General features: G+C 35.5%; 1 protein-coding gene across 26 annotated transcripts in view; it reads left to right on the top strand.

The window, feature by feature from the left end:
* ZBTB20 (zinc finger and BTB domain containing 20) overlaps window positions 1-24,054 on the top strand; it is an 869,399-nt gene that overhangs the window by 383,592 nt on the left and 461,753 nt on the right. For 4 of the 26 annotated variants that reach the window (XM_045162085.1, XM_045162241.1, XM_045162115.1 and 1 more), the window contains exon 1: window positions 10,279-11,412. The exons of the other annotated variants lie outside the window; for them this stretch is intronic. The gene's annotated coding sequence lies outside the window, so the exon portion shown is untranslated. Of the gene's footprint in view, window positions 1-10,278; window positions 11,413-24,054 lie in introns of those variants that run through there. 26 annotated transcript variants of the gene reach the window in all.

Below are 24,054 nucleotides of genomic sequence, written 5' to 3'. Positions count from 1 at the left end.
AAATTATTTGTGAACATGTGCCACCCACTACCAAATGCAAGATTAATAGTAGAAAGTGCAAGCTTAACTTTACAATATTGTTTTCTAATGGGTTGAGTAAGCACACCTTTAATTCCCACGCACCCATGTATATGCATGGGCATGCCTATATACATGTACCCATTTATAGAAACGATCCACAACATGTGCACTGACATTTAAGTATATCTCTGTGCACCTATAAAATAGCTAATATTTTCTGTTTCACTGTATGTCATCCACAAAATCCCAGCATGGGAAATAAATGTCTTGTATATGGACCTAGTGAGGTTATATAGCGTCATCCTCATTTCTAAAGTAAGACAACATAAATGCCTGAATAAGTTATGTGTAATGAACATTTTTTGAGTGCAGTATAGGATAGCAGAAAAAATTACTGCGTAAGTTATCAAAGTTCCTGAATTCTCAACTTTGCTTTGCGACCTGTTAGATATATTAAGCATGTTAATCACGTAGAGCCTGTTTTTTCATTGTAGAATGAAGATAATATCTCTTCCATTTACTTAACAGAATTGAAATCCAAATTAGATGAAATAAAGATACCTCAAGGCATTTAAAGGTTGTGAAATACTATGAAAAAATTATTTTTTAAATGAATATAAATAATTTTCATTATTATAGCTAAGGCATGAGCTGTGTCCTCAAACATGCAGCCTAGTTAAAATGTTGAACTAGACAATAGATGAAAAGTTTATTATTCTTATTTGATTTTTTACACATATATGACCAAGTCTCCATGTCATTTCTTAAGAATCCTATAAGTTGATATCCACAATATTAAGTAGCATTGCTTTTCAATATTATTGTTATTATTAGAGTGAATATTAAAAATCAGAACAGTATTAGATGTCAGTGCACTATCAAAGACAATTAACAGGGAAGAATGTTTAAAACATGCAGAATCACTAAAATATCGTACATCTTACTGTATATTTTTGTTAATTAAATAGTTCATCAGTCTTAAGCTCCAATGAAAAGAGTCAGAAGCTTAAGGGTTGGTTTGGAGACAAACATATTTTTTATGTAAGTGTTTGTTATTTGTTTGTTTTATATCCCATTTCCCCTTCTCCAAGTCCCTACCCTCTTCTATTTATTTTGCCTTCATTCAGATTCTAGAGCCAGTATACACTGAGCTAATGAATGGTTAGAGAGTACAAGAATCAGTTTAGAGTTTATATGATCCTTTTGAGAATGCATAAAAATATGCATCCTATGTATGTGTGTGTATTGTTAAAAGTATGCAACACGTACTTTATATGTCTTGGTAGACATGCCCTTTCTTTCCTCCTTGGAGGGATTCATGAATTTTAGCAGGTACATGAGCTTAAAAGTACTAGGAGCTACTAAACTGCAGATATTGGTACCTAAATGAGCATCAATTAAAGGGAGTAATTTTCCTTCCCCACTCCCTTTCAATGATCCCAGTTGTGTCTGAAACATTTGAGTTGGAGTAGATAGTAGATTAAAAAAGGTTAGAGGGCCAGCCAGTGAGAAGGGGATAAGAGAGTACCTCTATAACGTTTTTCTCTCTTTCTCTCCTTCTTTCCTACTTTCTCACCTTCTTGGTGGTGGTGGTGGTTTAGTCACTAAGTCATGTCCAACTCTTGTGACCCCATGGACCATAGCCTGCCAGGCTCCTCTGTTCCTGGGATTCTCCAGGCAAGAATACTGGAGTGGGTTGCCATTTCCTTCTCCATCTCAACTTCTTACTTTATGGCTCTTATGCTTAATCACTCCACTGTTTTCTTCTTTTCCTTCCCTCCTTCTCTTCCTCCTTCCTTCCTTTTTCTTTCTTTATTCGATTCCTCCTCTTCAGAGGAGAAAGGTTAAAACAAGCATTATTTTGAGTTAGGGTCAAAAATATATTTTTTAATGCTGTAGCAGTATCCCTTTCCTCATTCCCTTCTCATTTGCATTGATGTGAATGTATTCATTTTACTACTATCTCAGTTTTGAGAGCGTTATTTCCCATCCAGCAGAAGCTGTTGTGCTTAGCAGAAGGCATTTCTAAAGCACAACTAATTTAGAAATCAATAGAAAGAAAAAGAAATACCTGGTTTTTTTTCAATCTTTCATTTTTAACATTTTATCTCCCTACTTGAATGTCATCATCTAAGCTAAAATTTCCCTCAATGAATAGATACAACAAATAAATTGATTTGTGAGTTATTTAACATAGAAAATAGATGAAATTAAACTGTAATACTTCTATTTAGTGATACAACTGAGTTATTTTAGAGACATGGACAAGGCCATCTCTAGCTTCTATGAAGGATATAAAAAGATTATAATTTGACCTTCTCTAACAAGAACGTCCTATTACCTTAAAGACTGAATGACTCTCTTCACTTTTTCATTTTACCCAAGAATCTCATTGTACCATCATTAATTTCTTTAGAGGAAATGAGTTTGGGAAAGGAAGAAAAAGATGATTATAATATCATGAATTTTTGTTGACAATTGAAAATGTTGCTAGGCAGAGTTTTCCTTGTGCCCTATTCTTATAGGATTAGAATTTTCCAGTTGGATTGGCTTGGCTGTCAAAAAGTCAAGTTGATTTTTCTTTCCCTAGATTAAGTTGATAATTGGCTGAATAAAATGTTAAGAACAATTAGGAGAGGTAGGATTTTAAAGCTACTTAACAAAACAAACAAACTTGTGGAACTATTTTGTACTTTTTTTGTAACTTCTCCAGAGAACACATTGTATAAAGTTATGGCTTCCTGTTCCATGAAGTATTTCTTCCTTGACCTACCTGCCATAACTGCTTAGCTTACACTTAAAGGAAAAAAAGTTTCCATTCCACTATTGAATCTTTAAAGAAAAATAAAACTACAGTCTTTTCTTTTTCACACAAAAGCATTCACAGCACTAGTTTTAAAGAGAGCTTAATTCTTACACTAGATGTTTTTAACTCTTTGTTCAGAACACAGGAATGCTACCTTCTCTTGTCTTTCTTAACATCTATAAGACTTTTTATCATTTTCTCTGCCTAGTTCAGATTGTTTTGCTCTCAATACCAGCTACTTCCTCTCATTTTCCTCCGCTATTGTTCCACCCCTTCCTTCTTTCTCTTGTTTTGCCTCAGTCTTCTTACTTTGCCCCTGTATTCCTCATACTTAAAATTATCTGTAACTTCTCATCTGGACAAACGTCTCCTAGTTTTGACCCAGACTCAAAACGCATTTCTTAATTGATCTCTTCTATGTAGCCAGCCTCTTCTCTACCAATAATTTCTCTTGGTAACCATCCCAAACTCACTGGGCTATGTAATAACAAAAATAAATTCAAATTTATCGGCCTTGTTAATCAAAATGCTTCTTTTCGGGGTTGGGGACTCTTTAATGTCTTCTGTAGAGCACTTATCACTTTGTCTTGTTAGCAAAGGTGGCAATATCTCAGTGCATTAGCAGAAATTGAAAACTGTATGTTTCATGTATGTTGGTCATCAAACATGAAAGAGTTTGTTTACTTAAGGCATATCAATGACACTTTTTCTGAAGTGAATCTTATATTTTTCAACCTTCTCAAAGTGTTGCAAACATGAGTTAACCTTTGCATGGTGATTCTGTGATCATCATTACTGTACTGGTTTCCTAGGGCTGTAACAAAGTGGCGCAAACAGGATGCCTTAAACAACAAAAGTGTCAGAGTTCTGTTGAGTAAAATCAGCAGGGTTGATTTTTTCTGAGGGTTCTGAGAAGAAATCTGTACCATGCCTCTTTCCTAACTTCTGATTGTTTGCTGGCAATCTTTGGTGTTCTTTGACTTGCATCTCTCTTATCTCTGCCATCATCCTCAAGAACTTGTTCTCCCCATGTTCACGTCTGTGTCCAAAATCCCCCTTTATAAAGACACCAATCAAATTGGATTAGGGTTCCAGTCTACTCCAGTATGACCTCATCTTAGTTAATTATATCTACAATGACCTTATTTCTAATAAATTCACATTCTGAATTATTGGGGGTTAGAACTTTAACATATGAATTTTGAGGGAATATAGTTCAAACCAGAGCAAATGTAAATATTTCTGTGTAGAGCTCTATCACTTTGATATCTGTTGGACACAATTATATGTATGTTTGCAAACTGTACATAGTTCTTAACCTTGAATACTTCGTCCCTCACGTCCTCTGTTTCTTCTTCATTCTAAGGCACAGAGGGGTTATTTCTTACAGTTCCCATTGTGCTTTCTTCTGGAAGTAACCCATCTTTCCATGTAACATGAGTGAAAGACCCTGAAAGATCAGCATAACTGATGCTACTGGGTATTAAGGAAGAATATATAGGTTCCAAGTTAAAGAATCACTGATGAATAAAGATAAATCTGAACAACTCTGTGTGCTTTATGACATCTTTGTTTGTTTTAGTTTCTTAAGGACTCTGTATTTTCTTTTATCTGGGTTATTGACCATGTTAAATCATGATATACTTATAGGTGAATATGAGATGGCTGGGTAACTAGAAGTATTAAAGTATTATTTTTTTCAAGACAGATATTAAAGTTAAAGCAATATATTGATTAAAATACTAGATATTGAATTATCTTGTCTACCACTTAGCCAAGAATCTGCCCATTAGTATAGGAAAATCTGAGTTCCCCATACTGAAATTAGTAGTAGATATGAAATTAGTAGAACAGAATTATGCTTTTGTATAGTGTCTATAACACTGAGGTTTTTCAGCAAACATAATGGAAGTTCAGAATTGTGTTGAAATCCAATGCTGTGAGTGGGTAAGGAAAGGTGCACAATCAGTTCTTAGCAGGCAGTTCTACCTGCAGGATGAGGGGCCTGTACCCCCAGGTGCTGACCTACCAGGAGCGGCCCATGTGGTTCTCAGGGCATCGTGCTGATGAGCCACCCACTGTGGTTCCAATTCTGGCAGCCAGAGCCAAAGTGGCTGTTTGATCTTTGGAGTGGCTCCTGCCACCGTGACTGCCTCTGTTTGTTTTGCCCCACCCTTTTGTCATTACTCCCACCTGGCCTTATAGAACGAAAAATGAGAAGTGGGAGGAGGTTGTGAGAGGACAGTGCAGGAACATGACTTTGCCAGATACAAAAAGCTGCTTAAGCAGTTCTTGTTCTAAAAGCTTGTGTAAGATTTCTGCGACCTATTAGTGAATATATTTTACTTTATATATCATTCAACAGTCTGCTAAAAATTGCTTTCCCTGATTCGGCTTTCTTGTTACTAAGATCTTAGATCCATCCTAGAATGCAGCCAGCCATTCAAATAAAAGGCAGTATTGCTTCCCATCTTAGAAAGAGTCTTCCTTAATAAATATATGAATATGCTTAGAAATATTTACTTCATCTTATGCCTTGATATTTTAAAATCAACTCCTCTAATATACTTGAAAATCAGTTTTGGTGACTTGATTATATTGGTCACTTTTTTTTTACATTATATGAAATTTTGTTGAAAAGTTTTCATAGATTATTTTCTATTCTAATATATTATTTGATAAAAGTGTAAACATGATTATGCTCATTTTATAGCATAAAAAAGCAAAAAGCTGAGATACTAAATAGGTTATTTAAGGTGATTTAGGGTGTTGATGTCCTTCTCTCCACTTGATACTGGCAGTATCATTTGGATACTCTGACATATAGGGCTTTCGCATATGCTCTATGAGATGATCAAAATATTTTCTCCACATTATCTTGATAATATTTTTGTATCATAGATAAAGAGAAGGAAATTGACATGTAAGGGGATATTAAATGACTTGTAGCAAATCACATAGCGAGGTCACTGGAAAGCTGATAAGATCTTGGACTCCTTCCCTCTGTGAACTAGGCATGACGAGTTTTCTGACAAGAAATATTTTTCTCCTTCAGGGAATCCCAATTTTCACACTTGTGAAGGTTGGAGACTTTCATTGAAAAAGTAAGGCCTCAAGTGACAAGGACCTTTCGAGCAATTTAAAGTTATAATCTCAACCTAACACAGCCAAATATATTGACTACCACTTAACAATTTATGAATATTTCTAAAATTCTTATTTCAACAGAATTCTAAATTTGAAACTGGAATTAAATCACCTTTCCCCTCCATTGTTATCTAGTTATCACTTAGTAAAGAACTTAGATATTAGGTATTTATATACATATATAAAAAAGAATAAGTTTGGAAACCATAAAGTATATGGAATTTATTTGGGAAAATGATATAAAAATATACAAAATAGTATCAGTTTTGAGATGTTTCTATAATAATGTCTCAGTTCATTTCAGTTGCTCAGACATGTCTGACTCTTTGTGACCCCATGGACTGCAGCATGCCAGACCTCCCTGTCCATCACCAACTCCCAGAGTTTAGTCAAACTCATGTCCATTGAGTTGGTGATGCCATCCAACCATTTCATCCTCTGTTGTCCCCTTCTCCTCCTGCCTTCAATCTTTCCCAGATAATAATGAATGCTTGTCATCATTTTTAACCAGAAGATTAATTTTCCCTAAGTAAGGCTGGAGAATTATGCAGTAGAGATCAATTCTGGCCAGAATTTTACTAAATTGTTGTTATCAAACCTATTATTCAGGAAAGAGTACATGAAGTAGTCATCTTCCATGCTTCTGTGTGTGTGTGAGAGAGAGAGAGTTAGTTGCTCAGTCGTGTCTAACTGTTTGTAACCACATGGACTGTAACTCACCAGGCTCCTATGTCAGGGATTATCCAGCCAACAATACTGGAGTGGGTTGCCATGCCCTCCTCCAGGGGATCTTCCTGACCCAGGGATGGAACCCTGGTCTCCTGCATTGCAGACTGATTCATTCCCATCTGAGCCACCAGGGAAGCCCCTTCTATGCTTCTACGTTCTGCCAATTAGGAGTTCCAGCTGAGAAATAAACAAATTCTAGAAAGCTCTGACTCAGGATAGCTCACTCAGGCAAGTGTGGCTCAGAAAGCTCCTATACTTATTAATTGATCTGCTGATTTCCCCATCTGATGATCTCAGCTAGAGGCCATTGAATAAGAATCAATAATAGAAGATCTAGGCAGTTGCTTATCCCAAAGGAATCCTCAAAGGAAAAATGTTACTTACCCATTCAAGTAAATGAGAAGAGCCTTCTTGAAGCCCCTCCAATGACCCCTTCTGTGAAATAATACCCCGTTTTACCTACGACCAGCTTCATCACCATCAGTAAATGTGTGTTCCGTTAATATTTACTCTACACTTTAGTTCACTAAAGCTATACAATACTGGAGATGGTTGGACTAAATCAAGGTCAAGTGAGAAGAAAGTATGTGGAAAGGGCATCAGGGTGCCTGGAGTTGGAGAATGCTGGTAGTTAACTGTAGTTAGTAAACAGTGGCATTGGGTTGGTCAGAGGACAGCTTACGACTGTGCTGAGTTCTGTACTCTCCCCAGTGAGTCCCAAATAAGTTTTTACATCTCCATGAAATAAAATGTAGCATTGTATTAATCACTTGGAAAATTAAGTTTTTTTTGTTCTATAATTATCTGGTAAATTCTTGTGTTACCTATCTCTATTTTGTGGGTCAGCTTTTCTCTGGCAGCTCAGCTGGTAAAGAATCCATCTTCAATGCAGGAGACCTGGGTTTGATCCCTGGGTTGGGAAGATGCCCTGGAGAAGGGTACAGCTCCCCACTTTAGTATTCTGGCCTGGAGAGTTCCATGGACTGTATGGTCCATGGGGTCACAAAGAGTCAGACACAACTGAGAGACTTTCACTTCACTTTTCTGTTTTCTTAAGCACCACCATTTCAGCTATATTATTAACATTCTCAAAGGGATTTCCACCAGACTTCCAAGTCCACTTTGCTTTAGCTGTCTTATTTACATGTATTGTCTAAGGCAGACTTAGATATTACATGTGTCATTTGATTCCAAAACAGTAAACTTCAGTTGTATGTGATAAGCTTTAGCTCTGAACGCTTCAAATACCACATTGTACACCTATTCGGGGCTTTTTATTTCTATGTTTTTTAATCCTAAGTACATTATCTCCTTTAATTTTCACAACAAACCATTTTAGAGATAAGAGATTTGAGCCTCAAAGAACCTAATTAATTTGATAGATGGCATACACCTAGTAAGTGGCCGAGCGAGGATTCAAACCTAAGCCTTTCTGACTCAAAGTCTTCCTCTCACTTTTTAGACCATTATCTCATTCTTCTTGTAAAGGTGTAAAAGATTCTGAATTACCTTCTGAGATTCTGAGAAGTTCTAATAAGGGAGAAGGGAGCGGTCATAGCATGTGATGTAATGTTTCCATCATCTAAAACACGCCAACTCAAGCTAGCTGTCGGTTTGTCTCCCAGTGCTAGCCTACTGGTACAATAAATTATTATTTTCCAGTCTTATTTTGAGACACGTCTCTCATTAAATATAGGGGCTTAGCTTAATTCTCAAACTAACCTCAAAACTACCGTAATTTTTCTAAATTAAAAGTAATGGCATAAATATTATATGTGACCAAGTAACTATCAAGTACTGAAACTGCTGGTGCGTGGGTATTAGTGGCACTGGTCTCATTATTTAGAATGAATCCACATAATGCATATCCAGATTCACCATTTGTGAGTTTCATAACCTATTAAATGGAGATGGTAATAGTACCTACTTCATTATATTGTGAGGATTAAATGAGATAATATATGTAAAGTCCTTAGATCAGTTCCTAGCATATAGTAAGCACTCAATAAATGGTAAACTTATTATATTTAATTATTGCAGAAATAAAAATCAAACAATAACTGGTAAGCACTTGGTAGACATCAGGATTTCCATACATATGTACTGAATAAATTAATAAATTACATCAGTACTCCAAATTGGCTAGCTGTTAATGATTTATGGTATATACGATATGCTGGTGGCTGTCTCACTATTGAGTTTAGTATAAAACAAAGTGTTTAATGTCATTAAGAACTCTATGCAATTTTCAGGAGCATTTCCTAGCTCTGAAAGAGCTTTTTCAGTATTGGGGTATCATTTCTTTTCTTCAACATCTTCTGCCTTAGTACTGTATAGCATAAACTCTCTGGTTAGAGTTATAGGTGTGACCACTAAATGGAAATAGGTTTTCCCCCTCCTTTATTAGCCATATAGATATTATTTCTCTTATGGTGCAATGAAAACAGAAATTGTATGTAAGTTTGTACATAGTAAAAGTAGAGAAGTGGCTGGAAAAAACAGTCAATATATGTTGGGAACGCTTCCTATTTGCGTAAGACAACTGAAATACACTGAAAGTAAGAATGACATACACAGTCACTATTTGTACCAGTTATGGAGGCACTCGGAGAAGGCAATGGCACCCCACTCCAGTACTCTTGCCTGGAAAATCTCATGGACGGAGGAGCCTGGTAGGCTGCAGTCCATGGGGTCACTAAGAGTCAGACACGACTGAGCTACTTCACTTTCACTTTTCACTTTCATGCATTGGAGAAGGAAATGGCAACCCGCTCCAGTGTTCTTGCCTGGAGAATCCCAGGGATGGCAGAGCCTGGTGGGCTGCTGTCTATAGGGTCACACAGAGTCGGACACGACTGAAGCGACTTAGCAGCAGCAGCATGGAGGCACTGCTTACTTTTATGATGATGTCAAGATATTACAATATAGGGAATCTTTTTTCTTAAGAAATTGATTTTAAAATCCTGAAATGTTTTATGATTATGTACCTGACTTTATCATGCTTTAAATATCATAGTTTCTAAATAACTGGTAATCTAATTCTAATGAAAGTTTTAGAAAGGGTTCAAAGGTTTGCTCTGCTTAGAATATTCCTTTACCAATGATATTACTCCTCTACCTTTCGAAACAGTCTATGGATCACTTCTAGAAGCCCTGCCTCATACATTTATACATATTTATGCTATATTGTACTGTAGTTTTATGTTTAGATTTTCCCTTTTTAAGTCTGGTGACTAAATTGTGAGCTTCTTGAAGACAAAAACTGTGTTTTATTTATCTCTCAATACATAGTATTATTCAGTTCCTAGAATTGAGTAGGGTGCTCAATAAATATATATCTGATAAATTGATGAACTTTCAGTCACACACATACACACACACACATATATTAGATCAGGGCATGAGTAGCATGTCCTATATCTTTGCATATTCTTCAAGTGCTTATGAACCTTTTAACATTCCTTATAAACAGATTGATATATCTCTGAATGTTCTGGTCACTTTGAGGGAAATTTTCTAATCTTTGAAAAAACTCTTTTTTTTTTTTTTTTTTTTACCTTTTCTTATTCTTTGTTTTTACTTTGAGCATCATTTTTGTCATAGACACAAGTGTGCTGTCAAGTACTGATTGTTTGACTGGACCATACAGCATTTTGAATCCTTAGTTTCATTCACACATTGCCTGTTTGGTGGCTTTGGTCAAGCACGTTATCTGCATGTTACATAATAAATCCATGGATTGTTTCAGTTAACTAGAAAAATAAAAATCTTACTTTCAAAAAAGTTCTCAGCATTTAATACAGTGCTTGGCATATTGTTAGGACTCAATAAATGTTTGTGGAATGCATGAATAAGTCAGCCATTATTGTTAACTGTTTTGAGGTATGAGATTAAAAAAAAAAAAAAAAAGACTAAATGAAACGCCCAGTATCAGGCAGCCGGGGGGACAGCAAATCTGACATTCAATAATTCTTACCTCTGTGTTTCTAGACTGTTACACAAGCTCACTGAGAAGTGCTGTATATGTCTGATTTCTCAACTTCACCCTGCAGTAAACTTTTGCAATCTGGAGGCTAGAGACCTCTTTTGTAAATGTTGTCTGCGCGATGACTGTGTTGGCACTGAGAGGGCCTTAGCAGATAAAGTGGAGGAACATATGGCTCCCATCTGAATACAAATTGGTGGACATAACGTGGTAATTCAGCGGAGATGTCCTCTACATTGTAAACCGAAAGAGTATGATTAGAGGTGTTTATAAACGGCGTCTGAATTCCCCACACACACACCCTCCCCACCTCTTTCCACTGTAGTTTTATCGGCCTGAATCATGGCCATCTAGCGTCCCAGGCTCACTGCGTTATTTGTTAAAATGGCCAGCGTGAGGAATTATTAATTAAAGCTAACAAATCACCCTGACGAGCTGTGCCCTGGCATGGCTGAAGGTTGATTGGCGAAAGTGTTCTCCTCTGGAGAAAAGACTTTTTGTGCTTGTGACGCAGTCAGGGACGGATTATTGAATATGCAAGTTAGAAGAAAAATCACAGGACAAGCAAATTGAGTATTTACTGGCAAATAATTGCTCTCTTAAGCTGTGGCTCTCTTCCTAAATTCTTAACATTCCCGAGGGTTAGAAAGAAACACAGAAAAATGCATCGGTACAGAGTACATTTCAAAAAAATTACCTAGACTGATGTTTCAGACTTGTGCAGGTAAGTGCGATTATGTGTGCATGGAAAGTGAAACAACAAGGGGAAGCAAGGGGAAAATGGGGGAAATGTTTAATCTGGTGGGTTTTTAAAAATCAATTTGTTGTTTATTGAAATACTGCTCGGCGTATTTCTGCCTTGACTGAGAGTTTAGTTTCAGTGTTGGATTTATTGTGAAAGTTAGAGAAATGAGAAGGAGGGAGGTTTCTCAGAGTTACTTTGTGCCTTTATCAGCAGAAGAGTATGTTAATGCTTTGCCCCAATAATAGTTTTAAACTTTGCTCAGATATTTGTGGATATTTGTATAAAACTATCACTTGATTTAAGTCTCCTCAGTTATTCTCAGTATTATTCATTATGATCTGTCTTAAGAGCATCCCAAACATGTTTGGGTACAACTATTGCTTTTACTTTTCAGAGTAAACTCTGTTTTACATTAGCACCAAGCTAGTCCTTGTTCAGAATTTCTAAAGGGACATTACAGTTCCAGAATAGTTACTTAAACTTCGGGCTTCTGTAATAACCAGAGTGTCCTTATTGTCAACTGTGTGGTCTTTTTATCTGAAGTGTTAATCAGACTACTGAGTTTCGTGGACATTTTAAGATAAGTGAGATTAGGTTAGAGACTTTTTCAAATGACATTTAAATACATAAAAGCATGAGTGTGGAAATGAAGGCTCATTTTATGTATAAAATACTGACATTAAGAAACAGAGGTGTATTGCTAATACAGCTGGGTTAAGTGAACAATATTATCAAAACACATATATCCACTGAATTTCATATTCTGTGAAAACCTGGATATGTGCTTTCATCGACAACAAACTGTTTTTGAAATGAGAGTAACTGGCTGGCGAAATAGCATTTGAGGATTGTAATAACTATGAATAACATGGATTTAAAACAAAGGCATAAACATAATTTAAACTAAATTAACTAATTAATAATTGCAAAGTACTTTAACAATAAAACATCTTCAAGACAGTAAGAATAATAGTAATAATAATAATAAAAGTGGAAAGTCTGGCAATCACTCAAAAATGAAATCAGATAACTAGCACAAGTTTTTAGATAATCAGAATTTTAAAATGTAAATATTTAACTTATTTTACCTTCTAATCTATTCCTGAACCATGCAATATTGTACTGGCTACAATTTTTCCTTACTATATCTATTTTATTAGAAAATGACTTCTCTTAATATGTAGAATAGAGCTCAGAAGAAAGTTTAGAAAGTGTATTTTTTAAAGGTTTAATTCCCACTGGATAACATTCTGTCCTCAAATTTCAAGAGGCAGCCCCCTTAAAGTTTCTTGTGACTATTTGAGGGCACAATTTGGTCCATTATTTTCAAATAGCAAAGGGCGCATTTAAAGCATATGTTCAGAGACTAAACCATCTGCCTGCTTTATTATGAATACCACAGAATTATGAGGACTTGGAAAGGCTCAGAAACTGAACCAGAGTTCTGTACAAGATTTAAAAAAAAAATACAGCACTTTTGTTTTAAAAAGTGCTTTGTAACCACTTACTCTTGCCAAGTATTTCATTAGTTCTTCTGTGAGAGAATTGTATCATTACACCATTTTGATGTATGGGGAGTCAATGGCAAAATGTAGTTGAGTGATATGAACCTATGGCAAGTTAATGGTAATATTTTTGCTCTGATTTAACTCCCTCCATTTAAATGCCTCTTAGAGTTTTGGATTGACTTATCAATAGTGAAACTCACAGTGAACCGAGGAAACATAAAATGGTGACTGCTAGAATAAAAATGAAATCCAGCTGCTAGCTTCTGGACTGTCTACAAATGAGTTGCAAGAGACAAGTAGAGGTCAGACTAAAGAGCATAACTGTAATCCAACTGTGATGTATTCCAAGTATCAATCAACTGTTGGTGCCCATGATGGGGGGGGTGGGGAATTAAAAAAAAAACAAGGGCAACTTGGCATTATTCCTGCATGGTGCTATATTCTTTTGATATCTGAAAGGATATGAGATCCAGAAATTAATATAACAAAAATCATATTTGTGTCTCAACACAATAATATTTCAGCCCAAAGTGGTTAGATAAGGACAAATTAAGATGAATGTCACTGTTAAGATGTCCAGTGCCCAATTAGAGTTCTTCTAACTTACCTGAGTTGTTACTAGAATCAGTCTGAGACTAGCTGGATCATTATCAGAGGAAATACAGAAAATAAACTAAACCCATTTTTGAATAGAGGCTTTCATTGTTGAAATGACTTATCCCTGTTTGTTGCTTAATGAAAATTATTTAAGAAAGTAACAGTGGAGGCAGAGGACTAAAGAGTTTCATTGAAGATTTTAAGATATATACATATATATGTATGGAAGATTCATATAAGTAAATAATTATTCATATATATTTCTATGCATGCATTTATAATTTTAAAAAGAAAAAATATAAATTACACACCTTGTTAGGCTGATTAAACCTAGGAATTGGTTGTTTCTTGTTGTTTTTTTTTTTTAATACAGTCAGTCTAAAAGACTGAACACACAGATTTTAACACAGCTATAGTTGGCTTTCAAAACTGAAGGATGTCAAAATTAATGATCTGGTGCCAAAAATACCTATGTTCAAATTCACATGGCTATTCTCATAGTAGTAATTTTAATTTTATGCCTCTCTATATTGCAGTCCTGCAAATAATCAAATGAATTTATTAGCCCAAAGACTATAAAATATTTCCACTATTTCAAAAGGCTAGTTTTTATTTTATATTTTAGGTGAGTTTTATATGTATATGGGCTTCCCTGGTAGCTCAGTTAGTAAAGAATCTGCCTGCAATGGAGGAGACCCCGGTTTGATTCCTGGGTTGGGAAGATCCCATGGAGGAGGTAATGGCTACTCACCTCAGTATTCTGGTCTGGAGAATTCCATGGGCAGAGGAGCCTGGCAGGCTGCAGTCCATAGGGTCACAAAGAGTTGGACACAACTGATCAACTTTCACACACACACATATATGTAAATACGCACAGAGACACATACACTGTTTGTTTTGTTTTTCTCATATATTTCTACCATCCAGTTCCAAAAAGGGAATTAAAATGACTGAGAAAGGAAAAGATGCAAGTAATACAGTGAAATACATGAAGTAAAAGTAGATAAGAAAGGCAAAAACAAGAAAAGAAACAATAAACAAGGGCAAAGATACAGTCAAGAGTGAAGTTGGTACACAAACTACATTCGATGAAGTGCTATACATTTTCCTTTAAACTTGCATGCAGTCAAGTCAAAGAGAAAACCATGGCAAGTTATGCAATTTATAACACTCATAAGAATAATTTAAAAATCTCCATCATTCATTGCTAAGGTTCTTGAAGAATGACAGACTCTGAATATTTAGAGAACTCAGTCCTAATGGAGCTTCCACTGAAAATAATTATAGGCTACAGAGACCTAGAGGTCAGGGCAGAATCAGCAGTTACACTTTTGTGAGGCACGTGTAGAGGAATAGACTATAGTAATCTCTTTTCAATCCCAGGCGAGAAGTTTCTTGGGAGGAGGAAGGGGAAGCTTCAATTAGTGCAGTTATGTTGGCAAGACCAAGGTTTTATGGAAAATAGGGATTTCAGGAGAAATTTTAATAATTATCTCATATAAATATATGTATACATATATAGTTTAACAAAAAATCAAAAATTTAGAAGGCATCCACTTTTATAATAGCCATTAAAACACATTTTATCAAATAAACCTCTTGAATCAACTCTGCTTCCCTAAATTGTTATTGAAATGTTGCTGTACTCCTGCCATTTTTTTCCTACTTTTACTTGAAGCACACTGTCAGTCTTTGTGAAGTTTTAAAAAGAATCTTTTCTGGCTTGAATTGAATGTTTCTTGCCTTTGCGTCCTTCCTTGGTTCATTTTCAAAAGTCTTAGCAAACTACCTGGTCTTTTCATGGCAATTTTGATGGTTAAGTCACATTGAATAGGTCTGTCTTTTCTCCATATTGAAAAAGTAAAGCATAAAGTTTTTTTTTTTTTTCCACATTTCCTTTGTAGCACAATCCATAGTAAGTAGTCCAAGGACCACCTGTATCAGAATTACCTAGGGTGTTTGTCAAAATGAAGATCCCTGGACCCTATTCCTGAATTTCTGAATTAGAAGCTCTGAGATTAGAGTCTGAGGATCTGCAATTTAGGAAGTTACCCAGGTTAGTTACATACACTAAAGTTTGAAAACCATTCTTCAAGATTGTGACTTTAAAATTTCTAGTATATGAGTATAAAATGGTAGAATTTCCACTCTACAGTTGATGAGAGCTAATTATGTATAACACAGACCAAAACACTAAGGCATATTAAGTGATGATGGATGGCCTTTTCGTGAGACTAGGAAGATCAAGCTTAGAAAAACATTCTGAATTTGTTTGAACCCTTCAAGTCATATCTCACCATTACAGGAAGATGTTCTTAAACTTTTTAGCTATCATTTACTGAAAACTACTATGTGCTAAGTCATGTGTTGCATCTGGGTAGTAGAGATACAAAGATGAAAAAGAACAACTCCATCCATTGTCTGAAAAAATGCATATTCTAGGATAATTTATTACTACTAAGATATTATCTTCTCTGTGCTAGGATAAGTATGAATTGCACATAATATTCTCTTGAGTAAAACTGAAGATTTCCATTGTATTATATCAGTATGAATTTATACTTGATAGAAATTTTATATAATAAACCCTGGTACAACTTGGAAGCTGCAAAATGCAAGAAATCATTGTCAGTTCCTCCTTCTTCCCCTCAGCAATTGACTGCATCCCCCAGTACTGAAATGGGAGGTGTCATGGGGACCTACTAATTCCATCTTTGTCCTCTATCAGTGATTTGATACTGGGATTCCTTTTGAGAGGAGGAAAGGGATGAGTAAGTAAATGCACCTGACGTTATGAAGACTTGTATGTCCTTTTCTACTGCCTCATCTAAGGCCTCAGCTGACCTGTAGGAAATGCTGGAGCCTAGCCTCCCTTGTTGGCAGGTAGGGCAAAATATGGAGGAACTTGAGTGATCCTGCCTAGTACCCTGCTCCAAAGTCTCATTAGTACCAGGAATTGGTATCAACAGGCTAAAAGAGACATTTTATGCATAAAGGAATCTGGTAGTTGGTCTGAGGAACAGGATAGAACTTGCAGTTTCATTGATGATTCATGTTTTCCTGGAAAAGTACTGGAGACACTCTCCCCCCTTATTATTTCCAGAACAATATGAGAAATATTGTGAGACCTTCCATATCCTTTTTCTTTTCCTTCCCTTTTCTTCAACATATATTTGCTATGTATTTAGTGCCATGCTTTCGTTTAGGAACTTTAGGGATAGAGTGATGAATAGAGTTTCTACTTTCCTGAAATCTATATTAGGGTATATAATGTATTAGGGTTAGAAGGGGAATAAAATTACTAAATGTAAAATGTAGAGTAATGCAAGTATAATATGATTCATTTTAAAAACATTGCCTGCTGCACCCTCCATGACTTACAAGTATATTCATGTTATTTCATAATGTGTGTATATATATATATGTATCTGTGTGTGTGCATGTGTGTATAAATACCTATTTCTTGATGCATTTATAGACTTCACTGGAGAACAGACTAGTCAATCCAGGACTCTGCTTATTGTGGGAAGCTTTTTTTCATAGGGACCTGCACAAAGTGTAAGGGGAAAAACAAGCACACTACAAGGATCAATATGCGTGCACGGTCAAATGCAAGACCCTTCTTTTCCATCCTTTTGCTTACTTGTGTGTATGTTTCCTGGGTTTTGTTTTTGTTGTTTAAGATCTAAATGCTAGGCACTCCAGACACCCTGGGGTCTAAGAGTTAGGGTCAATCTTCAAGTGAACAAAGTAAAGATGACAAATGACTAATAATAGTATATGCCTTGATAAGGTTCTATGAAGGATGCAGTACTGTCCTAGAAGAGATCAGAGCATAGGCAACAGGAAAAGTTTCCCAGAGGGATTCAGGTTTTAACTTAGACTAACAACGCAACAGTAAAACAAAACAAAAATATTTTTTAAAGTAAACTAATTTTTCACCTGATCACAAAGGTATGACCCAAGTGTGTCACCTAATATGTATCCATGATGAAAATATTCTAGACAATAAGACAACCTATATTTTTTTTTAAAAAAAAGGGAGTATTGGAAATCATTGGTTAACTCAGCACTTGAGAGAAACCATTGTTAACGTTCATATGAAACTTTTTGAAAACGTATTATGTTCCAGGGTTATGCCAGCCAGCCACAGTCTTCTCAGAAGGGAACATTTTAATTAGCAGGCAATATGAATAGAAGCAACTCAAACTTTAACTCCTGTTGGCTGTCTTCAGATTTGGTATTACAAACCAGCTGGGTCCCACCTGGAGTTAGTGTAGCTAGAAGAGCATATATGAGTGTTCTCCGGAACAAACATGGCACCTGCTGCCGCCCTCACCTAGAGAGGTGTGAAAGTCAGGTTTGTTGACTGCTTCTTCTCAGCCTGTGTGACCTTGGGCGAGTTATTTGGCCTCTCTGTGTCTTGGTGTCCTTCTCTGTCAAATTGGATTACTAACAGTATATACCTCACAAGATGTTTTGAGAAATGAATAAGATAATGCATATAAAGTGCGAATCACAGTCCTTGGCACCTAGTGTAGCATTCAGTAAGTTCTGTCATTATGATGCTGACTACTATTACTATTACAGTTATTTTCATTGCCAAGGAAACTTGCTGAAAACATATTTTGTCCAAACCTAACTAGGTTTGTTTAATTAAAGAAACTTTAAATCCAAAGCCCTAATGTTTTTCACATACTACTGTATTTTTTATACCATCAGTGACTGAAAAAGATTAGAAACATAACTTGACCTAATGAGGCATCTTCAGGAAGGAGAGACTTCTACATTGTCAAGATCTGTATTTTAACATGATAGTGAACAAAAATATCTAGCCTAGCAGCCACATGTTAGGCGCTTAAATACATATTTTGAATTGATTTACAATTTGCAAGAAAAAGCACATGAACATCAGTGTAGATGTTCTATAGAAGTGTAAATGATTTTAAGAGAAAGATTGCACAGTAGAAAAACAATATATTAGAAAAATTCATTTGTGTGGAATCTTGACAACATATTATGTTAACTTTAAAATAGTAGGCTTGCCCCAGTATGAAAGGCAGAAATGTACAGTGAAAAGAATGTAGACTTTGTAGTTGCACAGCCATGTATTTGGGTATTCCCTCCACTATTTGCATATTATATAATCATGGATACATTATTTCTTGTTGCTAAGTCCTTGAACAGAAAATGGGGCAATAATGGCCTCATTGCATGGTAAGTTTGTGTAGTGCCTAGAAGAGTTCTTCGAGCATGATAGATAAATTATATCTATTGACAATGGCAATAACAACAATAAGAAAAACCCTGTGTACAATAAATATAAGCCTATTATGTGTAGAATATATATATATGATTCATATGAATTGGTATATACATTCCAATATAATAAATACTAATACCTGAAATTGCCTTGCTTAATATTTGACATACCATTAAAGTGCTACATGTAAATTTTACCTATTTAAATGCTATTATGAAAAGGTCTGCCTTATTTATTTTAGTTAAATGAAGATAAAATTAAAAAATCTAAAACCAACTCTATCTTTTGAAGAATGACAATAAAAGCAAAAGCCACCAAAAGATCTGTTACTAACATAGTCAAATAATTTGAACTTAATGCAAATAAAGAGCAGGGAAAATACTCTATTTCAAATGATAGAAAAAGTGAATTAACTTGAGAGACTCTTAGGTGACCCCTAATCTGGATAGTATTAATTGGAAGCATTTTAAAGATCATAGGGCTATTATTTCTAGTTTCTGTGGTAGCTACATATGGAAAATGGCTGCAGATATTCACAATACAAAAATAGTTCATTGCTAAATTCGAAATTCTGTTAATGTCACAAACAGTGGGATGTGAAACACAAATGAATTGTGCTGACAGTTGAGTCCCAAGCTGCCTATTTTTTTTTCCCTCAGAGCTGCCCATATTTGGCTTTATATTTTCTCCAGTCCTAATTTAACCCATCAATATTTGTATTTTCTGAAGCTAGCACCACCATGGAGCAGACCACTTTTAAGGATTTTATTCCTAAATGCATCTGGTCCCTAGGAATTTTGCTCTCACTGCTTTTCTTCCTACTGATAGGTATTCTTGAATCTTTCTTTACCTCTCACCTTAGAGTCAGAGTTTCAATCACTTGTTAACCTACAGGCTTCTAGGGCATGGGATTGTTCTTTACTCCATCTCTCTGGAGTAACGTGTCTTTCTATTTTTCTTCATCTGCTGGACACATTTCTTCTCCGTGTTGCTTTGACTTCCTGTCATCCTGATAACCTACATTCATTTCCTACTATAGTGGTTTTTTTTTTAATTTGTTTTCTAAATGTCACTCTTATCCTCTTTGGTGGAAGATCTTTATGATCCTAGATTTGGGGAACAAAACTAGATACACTATTTTATGAACTGAATAAAGCTCCCTTTTAAATACAGTAATTTGATATAGCCATAAGCTAGCTTGACTTTGGGAAAATGTCATTTAAAAATATCTCTAAAATGCATTGTCAAAATGACCAAGTTATTTTGGCTTAATGGATTTTGTAGCTTGGACACCAAATCTACCTCACAGAGCAACAGTCCGGGTGAAATATATTTTATCTGCATTTTACTACAGACAGTGATTTGGCTACCATTTATTGAGTGACCTCTCTGCACCAAGAATTTTACATATAATTCTTAAAACAGTCCTGTGAGATAGCTACCTTTATCTTCACTTAATAGATTAGAAAACTTTGACCTAGAGAGGTTAAATAACTTGTTAAGGGGTGGAAATGGGATACACACCCAAGGTTCTAAGACGCTAAAACTCATCTTTCCTCCTTTACCACATTCTTGTGCCTGGTTATGTATTTATATTTTGGTAATGGGAAAGAAGTTTGTAGTATAATTTAATTGGGGGCATAGCCAATTTCCTCAAAGCAAACAGAGTAACGATGAGATTTCACTGTTATCCTTTTTATAGAAATATGAGCCTCAGGTTGTGGAGTCACTAGATCTGCAGGAGGCTGAAGCACATGAATGTAGGTAACTTTCTTTACTGCTCCCTTTGGTTTAAAGAGACAGGTTATTATTCGTTCTGAATAAACTGGAGCTTAAAATGGGTGGTTCGTAGACCAGGGATTTCAGGTTTCCCCTCAAAAGTCTCCGGTGACTTCTCCTAGTTATTTTCTCCAAAACTGAAATCTGATGATTTTTCTCAGCAAATGTATTCTGTGATCTTTTCTCCCACCAAATTTCTGAAGAATTGTTATTAGTAGTACTAGTATTAGTACCTTTATAAGGTAAACACACAATGCAGTTTTAATACATTCATCATCTATATGTTTATCTTATGAGGCACTAATACTATTTTGCTGTTATATAGCACTTCATGGTTTACAGTTTGGAAAATACATACCAAAGAGATAGCATTGAGGAGGACATTGCCCTTTCCTTGGGCTCACTTCAGATGGGGATATAAAATGTAGCTGGAGTTTGGACATGCAGTAAAGCAGTGGCAGGACTACCCTCCTGCCGAGACTGAGAATCTTTACTTTCCAGATTAATACTTGGTATTTGCCCTTGTGCAGTTGGACCATTCAATTTGCCCATTTGCAATCCAAATCCTAAGACCTTGCTTTGAGCAAGAACTTGAATGTTAGTGTAGATAGGCCTAATTTATCTCTTTGCCACAACCACTTAACTTCATTTGGGTCAAAACCTCCAAGAGGAACTCTGGAAATTTCACTAGCATTTAGAGTGAAATTTTAGCTTAAAAAAAGAAAAGAAAATAAAAACAGTAACAAGAGCCCTGGAACCATCTTTCTTCAAATATTCCCAAGAGAAGAAAAATATAAAAACCTTATTGTGTGATGCTAAAGTTTTGGTTTACACATCATGAGTGCTCTTCTTAGCCTGCAAACTCACCCTTCCTCTACTCCCAATGGATGTTCAGTTTCCTTCTGGAATTCTGGCTATTGCCAATTTTGATATATGTCTTCACTATTATTTAATACTCTAAATTTAAAATAGATGTTTCATTCTTACACTTTTTGAAGATTCAGTAGGCTTTATTTATCTAAAATTACTGTAAAACTCAGCCCCAAATCCTGTTTTTTAAACAAATAAATATTGCCATTTTTTACAAATCTGAATACCATAGGCTATTTTTACCCTTTTTCTTTATCCCATAGTTCAGCTTGTATTCTTCTCTGTACAGCATAGAGTCCAGGAAATATAAGTGAAAATGAACAGTTCCAGAAGGTTAGCATAGGAAAATTTCCTATTCTTAGTTATATTCAAAATGTTGTTTCTAACCTATCATTTTCAGAAATGTATTATAATATTACATAAATATTAAGATATATTCCCAGATATTTGTTATCAAAAATATGGAGGAAAATTCCACACATAAATGCCCCACTCCTTGCCCTACCCCAGGTGAATTTTGGACATGAGAAAGCTTCTTTCCAACAGTGGCATGTCATGTTGTGCTTGATGAATTTTAACATTTGCATCCCTTGGTGCTCATATTTGTGAAGAATATTAAAGACTTATGACTTCTTTTTCCTTTTTGCTGCACATGGCTCAATCTAATAAATTTTAAATACAGAATCAATATGGTTATAATCCCAATCATACCACATTTAAAAAGCAATGTTCTAGACTGTGTTTCTCTTCCAGCATGACTCCACAAAGAAAGCAAAACCAAACAAAACTTTCCTTAAAACAGAGTAAAATGTGACTTGCAAAAACTGTTTTAAAAAGTGGTTTCAACAGTGAAGAACAACCAATTTCGCCAACACCATGGTAGCCGTTTCAAGCTGTAGAGTGGACAGTATACAGGGAAAATCAATAAAGGGAAAAAAATCTCTGTCACATATGAAACCTAAAAATAACATTAAAGACCAATTCCCTCTCTATTCATCTATTATTGCACTCCACTAAAATGTGCTGAAAAAAAAAAAAAAATCAGCCAACTTCTACTAAAATGAAGTGTCCAGGCAAGCAAGTCTGTAAATAATTAAAAGAATAGATTAGAAGAGAGGAAATGGTCTGGGAAGAGTGAGGATGAGGAAGAGATCAAGCACTTAAAATGTTGAATGTACCAGAACCAGAAAACAGGGAGAGGAAGAACTTGTTCTTCAAAAGAAGATACTTTCCATCCTTCATAGCAACACAGACTTGATAGTCTGATAATAGAAGCCCTTTGGGTAGGACCAGTGGGAAGAACACAGTCTTCACAAAGCCTTCACTAAATGTTCAATTGCCCAGTGCAATCTGATCGACATGTCCTTGTTTCTAGAATTGAGTAAAACAAATCAACATGAACAACATATGGTTTAATAGTTAACTTTTAGAACAAGGGACAGGGAGATGCTTTTATGCCCAGGCCCAGTGTTCATTTATTACTAAAGCCTGTTCTGAGACCATTTGCAGCTTTCCAGAGAGTCTGACTTTGGCTTAATCAACACTTTGTTCTGTAGTCTCCATTAATACTTGTGAATCTCTGTGATAAAACACCTTTAGAATCCAAAGTATTAGTATTAATATCATTATTAATATTATTATTATTCCTTTCTTATGTTGGTAATTCTCTCTGCATTTTCTTATTCCAGAGATAAGTGCAAATTTATTGAATACACAGAGTTTCTCTGAAAAATTTTGTGTTTTCTTCCAAGTTGGAAATTTGTGATATTTGAAATACCTGGATTTTTTTAATGACCAGAGACAGAAAAGATCGTAGAGACAGAAAGGTCTGCAAAGAAAGAGGACAAAGGAAGGGAAAGAATTGTGTATTTAGGCTGATTCAATCTTCAGGGCTCTATTATTTGGCTAGTGGTCTTTTTATTAAGATCTCTGCTATCTCAGAATTCTAATCAGACTTTCCCTCTGTAACTAAGCGACTCTCCAACTTTTAGCATTTTCTCTAGCTCCTCAAGAGTAACCATGGACTAGGGTTTGGTATACCTTAATGAATGGGCATTGGGTTATGAACAAGTACTAAGGAAAAAAATAACAAGAAAATTGAAGGCAAATTCACGATAAGCACTGAGGTCATGCAACTGTTGGAAGTACCTGGTATGGAATTTCTGTTAGCAATATAGCTAAGGTAAACAGTAACGGTAATAACAATTAAAAAAAAAACCCATTCTTCTCACTCCCCTCTCCCTGTTTTCATTTAAAAACAACTACCATCATAAAAATAGCCCAGGAAAGAGAAAGAGCTCATGTCTGTATTTTTGGTGTATGATCATATATCTTTATTGTAGTTCCACAGAGGCCACACATTAACAGAGTTATTTGTCCCTGATGTTTCTCAGAGATCATCTTTGTGTATGTCTCCATAGCTGTTATGATAGTGTTACTATTTACTCTTCTTCATTTTCTCCTTTTATTTGGGCTCTTTTTCTTTTCTTGTGAAAGAGGCTCTTTCTCTAGCCTCTTTAAACACATTCACCATTTCACTGGGACAGATGGGTCCTTCTATATGATGACTTTTAAAGTGATAAGATAGTAGGAATAGATTTTGAA

The sequence above is a fragment of the Bubalus bubalis genome, chromosome 1 (assembly GCF_019923935.1).
Source record: "Bubalus bubalis isolate 160015118507 breed Murrah chromosome 1, NDDB_SH_1, whole genome shotgun sequence".
NCBI classification, from domain to species: domain Eukaryota; kingdom Metazoa; phylum Chordata; class Mammalia; order Artiodactyla; family Bovidae; genus Bubalus; species Bubalus bubalis.
This window is presented reverse-complemented; position numbering and strand designations above follow the sequence as displayed.